The sequence below is a fragment of the Microcaecilia unicolor genome, chromosome 3 (genome assembly GCF_901765095.1).
Source record: "Microcaecilia unicolor chromosome 3, aMicUni1.1, whole genome shotgun sequence".
Taxonomy (NCBI): domain Eukaryota; kingdom Metazoa; phylum Chordata; class Amphibia; order Gymnophiona; family Siphonopidae; genus Microcaecilia; species Microcaecilia unicolor.
The window spans coordinates 229580664-229593055 of record NC_044033.1 but is presented as its reverse complement, the minus strand read 5'-3'; the positions used below and the strand labels follow the sequence as shown (position 1 = coordinate 229593055).

Here is a 12392-nt window from a genome sequence, read left to right as displayed (position 1 = left end):
AAGTGGACAATTTATGGGGCCGGATAGGATACATCCCAGGATATTGAGAGAGTTCAGTGAAGTCCTGGCGGGACCTCTTAAGGATTTATTTAATAGATCTTTAGAGAGACAGGAGCAGTTCCTTGGGACTGGAGATGAGCTGATGTGGTTCCTCTTCACAAAAGCGGAGACAGGGAAAAAAGTGGGAAACTACAGGTTGGTAAGCTTCAAGTCAGTGGTAGGAAAAAATAATGGAGTCACTGTGAAGGAAAGGATACTTAACTTCCTGGAAGCCAACAGGTTATAGGATCCGAGAGCATGGCTTCACCAAAGGAAAATCCTGCCAAACAAATCTTATTGACTTCTTTGACTGGGTGGCCAAAGAATTGGATGAAGGATGCGCTCTAGATGTAATCTACTTGGATTTCAGCAAAGCCGCTGATATGGTCCCTCACAGAAGACTCATGAATAAGCTGAGAGAGCTGAACTTAGGATCCAAAGTAGTGAACTGGATTGGAAACTGTTGACCGACAGGCAGCAGAGGGTGGTGGTAAATGGAATCTGCTCCAATGAAAAGAAGGTGAGTAGTAGAGTGTCTCAGGGTGGTGCTGGGGCCAATTCCGTTTAATATATTTTGAGCAACATTACTGAAGGATTTGAAGAAAAAGTTTGACTTTTTGTGGATAACACGAAGATAGCCAATAGAGTGGATGGAGTAGAAACCATGAGAAATGATTTCCAAACATTAGAAGAAAGGTCAAGGGTTTGGCAGTTAAAATTTAATTTGAAAATCCAACTAATCTTTAACACACATGGTAATGCTCTGAGTGAGTAGATATCTATTCACACACTCTAATTTATAACAAGATATCTTGTGTGAACTGTAGTTAAAATTTAATGCCAAGAAGTGCAGAGTGATGCACTTGAGGCGCAGAAATCCAAAACAGATACCAGATAGGAGGGAAGAGATTGGTAAGCTTGGCTCAGGAGAGGGACCTTGGAATGATGGTTGTGAAACAGTGCGAGAAGGCGGTGGCCATCGCCAGAAGGATGCCAGCCTACAGAGAGAGGGGTGTTGATGCCCCTCTACAATCATTCGTGAGGCCCCACTTGGATTATTTGTTCAGTTTTGGAGGCCATATCTTACTAAGGATATAAAAAGATTTGAAGTGGTTCAAAGAAAAATGATGAAAATGGTATGGAAAATGCTTTGCAAGACATACGAGGAGAGACATACTACCTGAACATGTATACCCTGGTGAAAAGGAGACATTCAAATATTTGAAAGGTATTAATCCGCAAACAAACTTTTTCCAGAAACTGCAAAGCACTAGAACTAGAGGACATGAATTGAGGTTGAAAGGGGGCAGACTCAGGAATAACGTCCGGAAATATTTTTTAATGGAGAGGGTGGTACATACCTAGAATGCCCTCCCGTGGGAGGTGATGGAGATAAGAACTGCAATGGAATTCAAGAACGCGTGGATAACACAAAGGAATCCTGTTTAGAAGGAATGGATCCAAAGAAGCTTAGCGGAGATTAGGAAGCAACACCAGTAATTGGGAAGCAAAGCTAGTACTGGGCAAACGTTTACGGCTGTGCTCTGATCATGGCTGGACAAATTCTGTTCAGTAGTTGGAGAACAAGGACAGTGCTGGGCACAGTTCTATGGTCTATGCCCTGAAAATGGCAAGGACAAATCAAGACCAGGTATACATATGCAGTATCACATACCATATAGATGGAGTTTATCTTGTTGGGCAGACTGGATGGACCATACAGGTAGTAGTAGTATTATCTGCTGTCATTGACTATGTTACTATAGAGCACTGTGCCATGTTCCACGCACTGATTGTATGGTTACCTATGGGTAAAACGGGGGAGCATGGGGGGAAGAGGGATGCTGGGGATGAATTGTGTCTTCAATTTGTTGCCTGATCTTGTTTGCATGTTTATATACTCTTATAAAATGATTTAAACAAACATGGCATCTAGGCAGGGAAAGCACATGATCGATGTATATATTCTTTGATGGATTTCTTTGTATTTTGGAAGGTATTTTATATTTGTTATATATGTTAACTTGTTATCTGCTTTCATCTTTATTTATTTATTTTAATTATTAATAAGTAAACAAGTTATAATACCTCTCCATCGCTCCATGGTGTGGTTACACCTTGACTATTGCATGCAATTCTGATGCTACATGTCAAAATAGATACAGTGGGATTAGAAAATGTACAGAAAAGGGTGACCAAAATGATAAAAGGGAGGAAACAATATCCTAAGAGGAAAGACTAAAGAGGTTAGGGTCCTTTCGCTGGGCTGCTTTGCATTAGCGTACGCTAAATCTATTAGTAAAAGGAAGCCCTGTGAATGCTCAAAGTATCTCTACACCCCAACTTCAGTCGCTTTGGGAAGTTCTTAACAGCCTGTGATTGGTCCCTGAGGCAGGCTGCCAGAGATCATCTGCCGACACCCAGCCCATGATCAGTGGCGTAGCTAGCCAGGGGAGCGGCTGCTCCCCCAACGGAGTTCTTCTGGCACCAGCGCCTATTTTTTTTCATTGGCAGCACTGAAAATGTGCCCGGACGGAAGAATTGAGTGTTTATTCTGAATCACACAACAAGGGTCTATCTAGGAAAAGACAGCACTGTAAATATTGCAGTCGGTACTAGAACTCAATACATCTATTGAGAAAACTAAGCAAGCTGGATTAATACAGATTGATCCTACACAGGAATTCAGTGCTTAACAGAATACCTAGCCTCTTTCACACACAGACCCTCACCAAATACAGAATAAGTAATCATAACCTAAAAATAGAAACATATAGACAAATTAATCTGAACCCCCAAGAAGCCAGAGTCTGCAACACCAGAAAAGTAGAAACAATGATATGTACCCCCCTGTCATGTACAAAACAAAGTTAGTAGCTGCAAATTTAAAAACTGACATATTCCAATCACTTTATTAGACATTAACAAATACAAATAAAACAACAAAACCCAGAAAATAAGGTGATATCTTTTTATTGGACTAAATAACATTTTTTTGCTCGTCTCCCCATCCAGCTTCACTCTATTACTCTCACTCTTCTCCCCCATCCAGCATTACCCCATCTATCTCTCTTTTCACTCATCACCCCTATCTCTCTTTCCCCATCCAGCATCTCTCACTCTTCCTCCCCATCCAAGCATTACCCCATCTTTCTTTTTTGTCAGAATCCAGCATCACTCTCTCTCTCTCTCTCTCTCTCTCTCTCTCTCCTTGAATGATGCTCACATCCATGACACACTACATACATGACCCTCATGGACCTTTGATCTGATACAGTATATCAGTTCTTATATATTAAATGTAAACATGTTCTGCATCCACAAAAACCCTATCTCCCCCACCTCCCAATAATAGGTGCAGATTGTAATTAGCACATTATCATACAAAAAAAGAATTCTGATTCTCATATTATCTCAGTAATAGCGAAATATATTTTTCCACTACCAGGCACATTGTGAAATAACACAAAACTTGAAAAAAATCCTAACTCAACATACATATAGAAAATCTACCATAGAACAGTAGGACTGATTCCTATGATTTAAACAACAAGAACCCTGTGTAAGAACAGGCAGCACAACAAACAATACATAGAGCGCTAGAATACCAATACACCTACCATGGTACAACAGAAGAAGTGGGACTGCTACAGAATTCTACACAGAAACTATTTGCCAACAGAATACTACACCTCGGTCACACACCAAATACAGAACAAGGGATCACAAATTAGAAATATAAAGACAAAAACTGAACTGGGAAACCGAAGAAGTCGAACTAGGTATGTACCATAACATAGGAAAAATAAAAACAGAAATGCGTTTCCTCTTGTACTGACATCCATGATGCACATTTCCCAAAGCTAACATTCCACCAAATAAATTCAGATAAAACACTTTTTTTCCTACCTTTGTTGCCTGGTACTTTATTTTCTAAGCATATTGTTTCCAGTTTCTTCTTTTCTGTTTTCCTGTTTGTCTTCTGCTCTCTTTCCAGTAAGTGCAGTCCATTTGTCCTTTCTCCACGTTACTCTTATAGTTTCCTATTCCCTCACTATATCTCTCTAATATATTGCCTCTCTCTTTCTGTTTTCTGTCTCTCCCCTCAAATTTCACCTTCTCGCTCTTCAGTCCTCCACCTATATTTCACTTGCCAGTACCTATCAACTTTCCATGTCCTCCTCCTCCCCCCTACATCTCCTGTGCCACTCCATCCCTGGCCTCCTAATCCCTTCTCTTTCACCTACTCCTCATTAGTACAATTCATCCCTCTGTACTTAACTATCCTCTCCTTGAGATCCCCCATGGTCTCTCCCACATGATTCCACCATGACAAATATCTCCCCCTCCCTCTCCCTTCTTACACCCTTGTAGCCCAGTATCTCTCTGCCCCTCCCCTCTCCTCCACCACTATGGTCCAGCATTTCCCTGTCCCCTCTCCCTTCTCTTCCACCCCTATGGTCCAGAAATTCCCTTTCTCCTCCCCCCTTCCTCCTTATGGTCCAGCAACTCCCTATCCCTTCTTCCTTTCTCTCCACCCCTATGGTCCAGTAACTCCCTATCCCCTCTACACCTATGGTCAAACAACTTTCTGTCCTCTCTCTGCCCCTCCACTTTTATGGTCCAGCAATTCTCTGTCCTCTCTTTCTTTCTTTCCCTCCACCCCAATGCTGCAGCAACTCCATGTCCTCTCTTTCTTTTTCCTCCTTATGGTCCAGCAGCTCCTTGTCTCCCCCCACCCCCTCTCTCTCCCTTCCCCACACCTCAAAGGGAAGCTTCAGTGTTCAGCAGGGCAGCAGCTCAAGAACCTACTCAGGAAATCCAGTCTGGTGCCAAGAGAAGTGACTACACATATCCCAGTGTCATGCACCTTTCCAGGTTGTGTAAGTGTCAAAACTGCACAGTAAAAATAAAAGCCTGCTAAGCATGGTTTAGCCCCTATACAACCCAGGAAGGAGCACCGCATCAAGGTTTGTGTACCTGCATCTCCTGTGAGTCCAGCATCTCTCCCCTTCTCTTACTTACTCTCTCCATCCCCCTATGACCTTCCATCTTCTTCTTCCTCTCTCCCTGGTCCCCTCACCAGTAGTCTCGTATCTCTTCTATCCCCCTACCCCTGCAGATCTAGCACCTCTCCCCTTCCCTCCCTCTTGCCCCCCCCCCCCCCATGGGTTCAGCACATCTCCCTTCTCCCCAATGAGTCCAGGACCTTTCCCTGTTCTTCCCTGAGTCCCCCTGGAGTCCAGAACCTCTCCTTCTGCCCTCAGGCCCCCCCCCCCATGAGTTCAGCAGCTCTTCTTCTCATTCCCTCAGCCCCCCATGAGTCCAGTAACTCTTCCTCTCATTCCCTCAGCCTCTCCCTGAGTCCAGCAACTTTCTCTTTATCCCTCAGCCCCCCCCCCCCCCCCGTGACTCCAGCACCACTTTCTCTTTATCTCTCAGGTGTCTCCTGAATCCAGCACCACACTCACTTTTTTCCTAGCCCTCCCTTGAGACCAGCACTGCTCCTTTATCCCTCAACCTCATCCTGAATCCAGTACCTTCTTCTTCCCTCAACCCCCCCCCCTTCCCACCTTCCCAAGTCCAGCACCTCTTTGTGTATTTGTGTATCTAAAATGTAACCTTCTACAAAACATGAAGTGAAGATGTGATTCTATGAGCCCCAATGAAAGGAGAGTTTAATTTTACTTCCATTTAATTTCAATATATTCCATCAACTTTATAACACCTGGCTTCCCAAGGCTGATTACAACAGTTAAGATGAACCCATCAAGAAACAGGATATCCTCACAGAAATTTAATCTGTAGTGTATAGAACAGTGTAGAAAAAGGATTTAAAAAATACAGAGTTTTTAACTGCTGTTTCTACCAGCTACACTAATTTTTTTAAGCTATTGTAATGATACTCAATTTTTATTTCATATAATGGGCTAGATAGGCTCACTCACCCTGTCTTCTGTTTGTATCCAACTTCCTTGGCTGATACCATCTTCTGTTCTCAATCTAACCTTTTCCTCCCCTTCCAAATCCCTCAAACCTGCTTTTCTTTAGCAGCCCCTGCAGCGATAAGCTGTCTGAGCCGGTGCCGAATGCTTCCCTCTGCTACGTCCCACCCTCGCGTACACAGCAAGTTGTGTCAGAGGGGCGGAGCAGAAGGAAGCATCAGATGCCGGGCTCACTCAGGCAGCCTGTGATCCCTGCAGGAAACAGCAGCAAGGAGGGACTGCTAGAGAAAGCAGGTTTGAGGAACCGAGGGGGATGGGAAAGAGAAAGCGAAAGCGCCGGTGTTAATCTGCTAGGCTGGGGGGGGGAGTTTTGAGGAAGAAGAGGTTCAGGACGGTTGTTTTGGTACGATATGGGAAAGGGGAGAGAGAGAGAAAGGGGAGAAGAAGTGTTAGTCTGACTGCAGCAAAGTTTAAAATAAAATCCATGCTGCTGTGTGGTGGCTCAGCAGCAGGCGAGGTAGGCGCCGTTTTGGTTTGTAATCTGATTAGGGGAGCGGCCGCTCCCCTTGCGCCCCACCTAGCTACACCACTGGGTAATGGGTTTTGGGGGGTTCAGCACACAAGGTAAGGGAGCTATGTAACTGGGAGCTTTTTCTGAAGTCCACTGCAGTGCCCCCTAGGGTGCCACACTACGAATGCTGGCTCCTCCCATGACCAAAGGGCTTGCATTTGGTCGTCCTTGAGATGGGCTTACTTAGCTTCCATTATCGCCGAAAATCAGAAGCGACCAAGTTTAAGGACGACCATCTCTAGGGACGACCTAAATGTCAAGATTTGGGCATCCCCACCCATATTATTGAAACTAAAGATGGACACCTATCTTGTTTCGATAATACGGGTTTCCCCACCCCTTCGCCAGGACGTCCTGTGAGGACGTCCTCAGGAAAACTTGGCCGCCCCTTTTGATTATGCCCCTCCACATGGTCATGCTAAAATGTCTGTAGCTTCACTGTGTTTAAAGATAATCTCATTCCATTCAGCACATAAATGTAAATAGTAACAGCAAATCAAGCTGTAAAATTTCATACTGAAATTCCAAGTGGTTGTTGAAAAAACAGCAACAAATTCTACAGAGTTACTGTTTTTTGCCTCACCCTGTAGATATAGAAGGGAAAGTCTGAAGAACTCTCAAGTGGAAGATTTTTATTTATTTATTATTAGGGGAAAGGGAATTGGGACTTAATATACCACCTTTCTGTGGTTTTTGCAACTACATTCAAAGTGGTTTACATATTCAGGTACTTATTTTTGTACCAGGGGCAATGGAGGGTTAAGTGACTTGCCCAGAGTCACAAGGAGCTGCAGTGTGAATCAAACTCAGTTCCCCAGGATCAAAGTCCACTGCACTAACCACTAGGCTACTCCTCCACTAGGATTTATTTACTGCCTTTTTGGAGGAATTCACTCATATATTTTATCACTTCATATACAATTTTGTTTTTACTATTAGAAATATCAGGTTTATTTTCTTTTTCCTAACTTCATGACTCAGTTGTGTACAGAGGATAACAGAGAGGGGGTCTGGACAATATACCCATATTTAATAAGTGGGCCACTGATTTTCACAGCCTCTGTACCCAGTTAAATAAGGAAAATTAACTACCCTCAACTCAGTTAAAATTATGTATGCTCTTCCTAAATTCCAAGGTTGTATCCTGGGACATGTTCAGATTACAGAGGGTTATTTTCCCACAAAATGTACCTCCAAGAAACAGACGGTGAGTGACTGAACATACAATCTACTTCAGCACTATTCAGAGAAGCACACATATACCAAAAAGTCATATGTGAAAAGAAGCCACTGTTTTGCACCAGAAAATACTTTCTTAAAATTTCCTGATTAAAAAAACTCAGAAAATGTTGGAGTGACTCTCACCTGCATTTACAGTCTGGAAGAGAAGACAAGTCAACAGAAGGATAAAGCCAAGATGACAAAAGCGAGCTCTTCTCCAAGAAGTTATATGAAACTCCATCTCTAGGACCTCTGAAAATAATACAATCATATTACCAACAATACAGTGAAATTAAGCTACACTGATATCAAGAGAAGTTGAGGCCCAGGGACAGAATGTTTCAGCATGACATCTCCAATTGTGTGTGCATCTATTGGGGGGTATCTCAATCGTGGAATAGAGCAGGGTTTACTGATATAGTGTTATAGAGAACGAATGGGAGAGCTGCTGCAATTGCCAGCCTTGATCTAGGCCTGTGCCTGAGATCACCCCACAGGTGCAGCAACACTTCTTCTGTAAGTCTGTAGCATGGGGCCTTTCAGCAATTGTGCATTTGACAGACCTTGTGATGCTCTCTCCCTTGCATAGACTTTTATAGTGACAGGAAGCTTGTGCCAGAAAAGGTGGGACATTTCATGGCTTGCTAGTGCACAAGTGCTGGAAGAGTCCACGCTGATAATTACTTAGAGAAGAAGCAATGTTCCAGCTGTGGGGGCTAAATAAAGTACAGCGGTGGATGTAAGAGGGCACATAAGAGAAGGGAGGATCCAGGCAAGGGTAATGCAGAAGGGGAAGACATTTCTGGTGATTCCAGGAGGGACCATTCTCCCCCCCCCCCCCCCCTCCACTTTTGCTTATAGATGCCCATAACTGAAATCCAACCATATATCTTCAGTACCAGAATGGTGTGGTCAAATGCTTTGCTCTGGGCACACCTGGTTTTATAAAATGAGGTTTATGTTAGATTTGATGATGGAAATTTACTTTTGAAATGTGAAAATGGTAACAGTCCTGCAGCACCACCATCTCCCTTCTATCCTATATTTAAAGGAAGGCGCCCTGTAGGGTTACAGGCAGTGGTGTGCTGGTAAATTTTTAACAACAAGCTCTCTCCCCCAGTATAGCCAGCCTTGCAATTCTTTTTTGTTGAGGGGGGGGGGGGGGTGCAGAGGTCCCAGTCTACCTCTGCGCCCCCCCCCCCCCCAAATTGCAAGGCTGGCTAAACCTAGGGAGAAAGCCTGGGAGGGGGCAATGCATTACTCTCTCCAGAAAAAAAAGATTTTAAATGCTCCCAGGTTCTAATCTGTTTAATGTGGGATAAAATGCCAAAAATAAGTAAATAGATACAAACTCTGAATGTTGAGCACCCGACTCTCATAATATGATGTCTCTTTTAGTGGACCTTTTACCAGGAGAAAAAAAAATCTCTGCAAGTATAGAACACATGCTAGGGCAGTGATGGCGAACCTTTTAGAGACCGAGTGCCCAAACAGCAACCCAAAATCTAATTATTTATCACAAAGTGCCAACAGGGCAATTTAACCTGAATAACAGAACTTTAAAAGCATTTGACATTGGTGAAAAGCTTAATCATTACAATGTTTGGAATTTACTTGTTAAATTACTGACTCGTAAAACCCTCTCTGTGCCTTTTAGCATGAGGCATTATGAAGTGGATTCTTTAGGTTACACCAGTTCATCCACATTGTTCTTCAGCCACATCACTCTCTACCAATCAGCGGTTTTCATTATGATTCTTTCCTGCAGTTAGTCCCTGTGTCAATTTGCACTACTTATTCTTTAAAATATCCCATGATAGCCAGGGAACATAGGAAAGTGTGTGTGTTGAATCTCGGAGACCGGGTCTCCATGGCTTTCAAGTCCCACGAAGGTTACATTTGCTGAACAGCTGCCTGCCTCACTTGAAAGCTTCTCGCTGAAACAGCGGAGGAAGGGAAAAATAGTTACCTCAGGTTTTTTACATCGTCTGGCTCTGTTCTGGGCTGGTTTGCTTCCCTGTACCTCTCTGGCTCGCTTCTTCAATGTTCCGGGCTGCCGGCAGTGTCAGTGCAGTAAGCACACTGCCTTCGGCGGCTCCGGAAGCTCTCCCTCTGTTGCAGCATCCCGCCTATGCGGGACAGGAAACTGTAACAGAGGGAAAGCTTCCGGGCCGCCGAAGGCAGTGTGCTTACTGCACTGACACTGCCAGCAGCCCGGAACATTGAAGAAGCGAGCCAGACGACGTAAAAAACCTGAGGTAACTACTTTTCCCTCTCCTCTGCTGGGAAAGTGGCTGGGCGCGCGTGCCAACAGAGAGGGCTCTGCGTGCCCTCTCTGGCACGCATGCCATAGGTTCGCCATCACTGTGCTAGGGTGTCCCTGTAACCAGCCCCTCCTCCAAATGACACACTAATTACGATTTATAACAAATTACTACTCTACCTATAAAAAGTTATACTTTCTCTAGTACATTCGTATGCTGCAACAGCTGGCTGGTATGTTTGAAAATATAAATAAGATTAAATAAAAATGCTACCAACAATTAAACACAATGTGGTTGCAGTAGCTCTTCATTAGATTGTAAGCTCTTTGAGCAGGGACTGTCCTTCTATGTTAAATTGTACAGCGCTGCGTAACCCTAGTAGCGCTTTAGAAATGTCAAATAGTAGTAGTAGTTATCCAATCCGATCTGCTCCGGCTCCCTCCATCCCCCATCCCAGACTCACACTTTCTGTGGCTCCTCCGACTTCATCCTCTCTGGTGGCGCTGCAGGTCCCTCTCTCCTGATAATCTGCTCTCTCTGACAATAAGAGCAGATCAGGAGGGGACCCGCCAACAGAGACACCTTCCATCTGGCGTCTGTCTCCGCGCTGCAGCACAGCCAAGAGGACCCGGCCAGGCCATGTGAAAAAGCTGCGATCAGGGGGGCACAGAGACAACTACTGGCAACAAGTCGAGAAGGCGCGCAAGCGAGCACATACTCGGCCGCTGCGCGATCAGGTTTTTTAAAGCAGTGCTGGTATATGTCAGTAGGGAACAGGCTACTTCAGCCAATCCCAGGGGCCTTCCTTCAGCCTGTCCCACCCCGGAGGGCTGAAGAAAGGCCCCGGGATTTGCTGAAACAGCCTGTTCCCTGCCGATGTATACCAGCACTACTTAAAAAAAATTAAGTGCTCTGGCCGGCAGTACAAGAGGCAAGGAGGTGCGGGGGGGGGGGGGGGGGGGGGGGGGGGGGGGGGGGGGACTGAGCGCAGAAAGGTATGGGGGGGGGAAGTGGGGAAACAATATGCCTAGCCTAAGCCACAGACATAGGGGAGGGGGACACAGATGCCAGGCGGGTACACACACGTATCTTGTCGCTATGTTTCTGAAGGTTGTTTGGAGAGAAGACGATCTCTTCACCCTGCACACGGTCTCACATCTCACACTCAGTACACACTTCGTCACTAAGTGGCAAAACTGTCCTCACTCCCCTTCTGTAACTCTACTGAGAAGTTCGGGGGAGGGTAGTGAGGTTTACCAGAACAATTGGAGGTGTTCGGGGAGTTTATTCTACCTTGTGTTCAGTCTTCTAAGAATAGTCTCTCTGCAGTCTCAGGAAGTCCAAATCTCACAAGATATGTTGAATCTCGGACTCCTCTCCTTCATAATGAAGAAGTTCTGAAATGTAAAACAGGAAACACGTTAGTAAACATTTAGATGGACAAATTAACAAAACATTATGAATACAAGGATGTCGGACACTGTTTTTCCTAAGTTTTACAGCATAAACATAATTTTTTTCACTTTAAACCTGCTTCTCTTCCTTCTCTGTCTGAAAGCGAAAGTAAATGTTTGTGGTTTGTACTTTAACCTTGCTGTAACTTATGCATGTATAATTAGGCCAACTGAGGCAGAGGCCTCAGGTAGCAGCTTTCAAGGAGTGGCAAAGCAAAATAGAATTTGAATCAACCACAGCAGAAGAGCCTGCTCTCAGGCCGGCCTGCTGCCCTGTAGGTACTTATCCCCCAGCTGACTCAGAGTGTGCCCTTCCAGTCAGTCATCTCTCCTTCCACCTCCCCGACCCAGGGTGGCATCTTTGCTCCCCAATCTACCTTCTCTTGCTGCCCTGCTGTCTAAAGATTGCTGCGTCCTGACTCCCACCCTCTCCAATGTAACTTCCTGTTTCCTTAGATGCAAGATGCAGAGAGTGAAGACTCCAGGGCTAGCAATAGGCAGCAACTGAATTGCTGCCGCCATCCCAAGACATCAACTGATGGTAGACTAGAGAGGAGGGAGAGGGAAAGAGAGATGCCGGACCACGGGCAGAGAGAGAGAGGGGAGAGAGAGAGAGAGATTCTGGTCAACAGGAGGGACAGATATGTTAGATTTGGGAGGGGGAGAGATGCTGGATAATAGGAGGCAGGGAGGGAGTGATATTGTACTTGTAGACATAGGAGCCACCTTTTCAAAATGATTGGGAGTGCTAAAAAGTTTTTTTTTACAGGTGGTTCATTCCCCCCCCCCCCCCCCCCCCGCCCCCATACCTTAATATACTGTCTGCTGCAGTCTTCACCTGGGCAGTGGCAGCGCCACTCAAAAGCTGCCTGCAACCTGCACTAGGACTTCTTCCCTG

General features: G+C 45.0%; 1 long non-coding RNA gene across 1 annotated transcript; it reads right to left on the bottom strand.

Annotated features, from left to right (window-relative positions):
- Positions 1 to 7926: 7926 nt before the first annotated feature.
- On the bottom strand, positions 7927 to 11630 carry LOC115466354. Its single transcript, XR_003941536.1, has 3 exons — positions 11571 to 11630; positions 11334 to 11437; positions 7927 to 8028 (listed from the first exon to the last, which is right to left on the bottom strand). It is a non-coding gene; the product is annotated as an uncharacterized LOC115466354 (long non-coding RNA).
- Between the last annotated feature and the right edge of the window lie 762 nt (positions 11631 to 12392).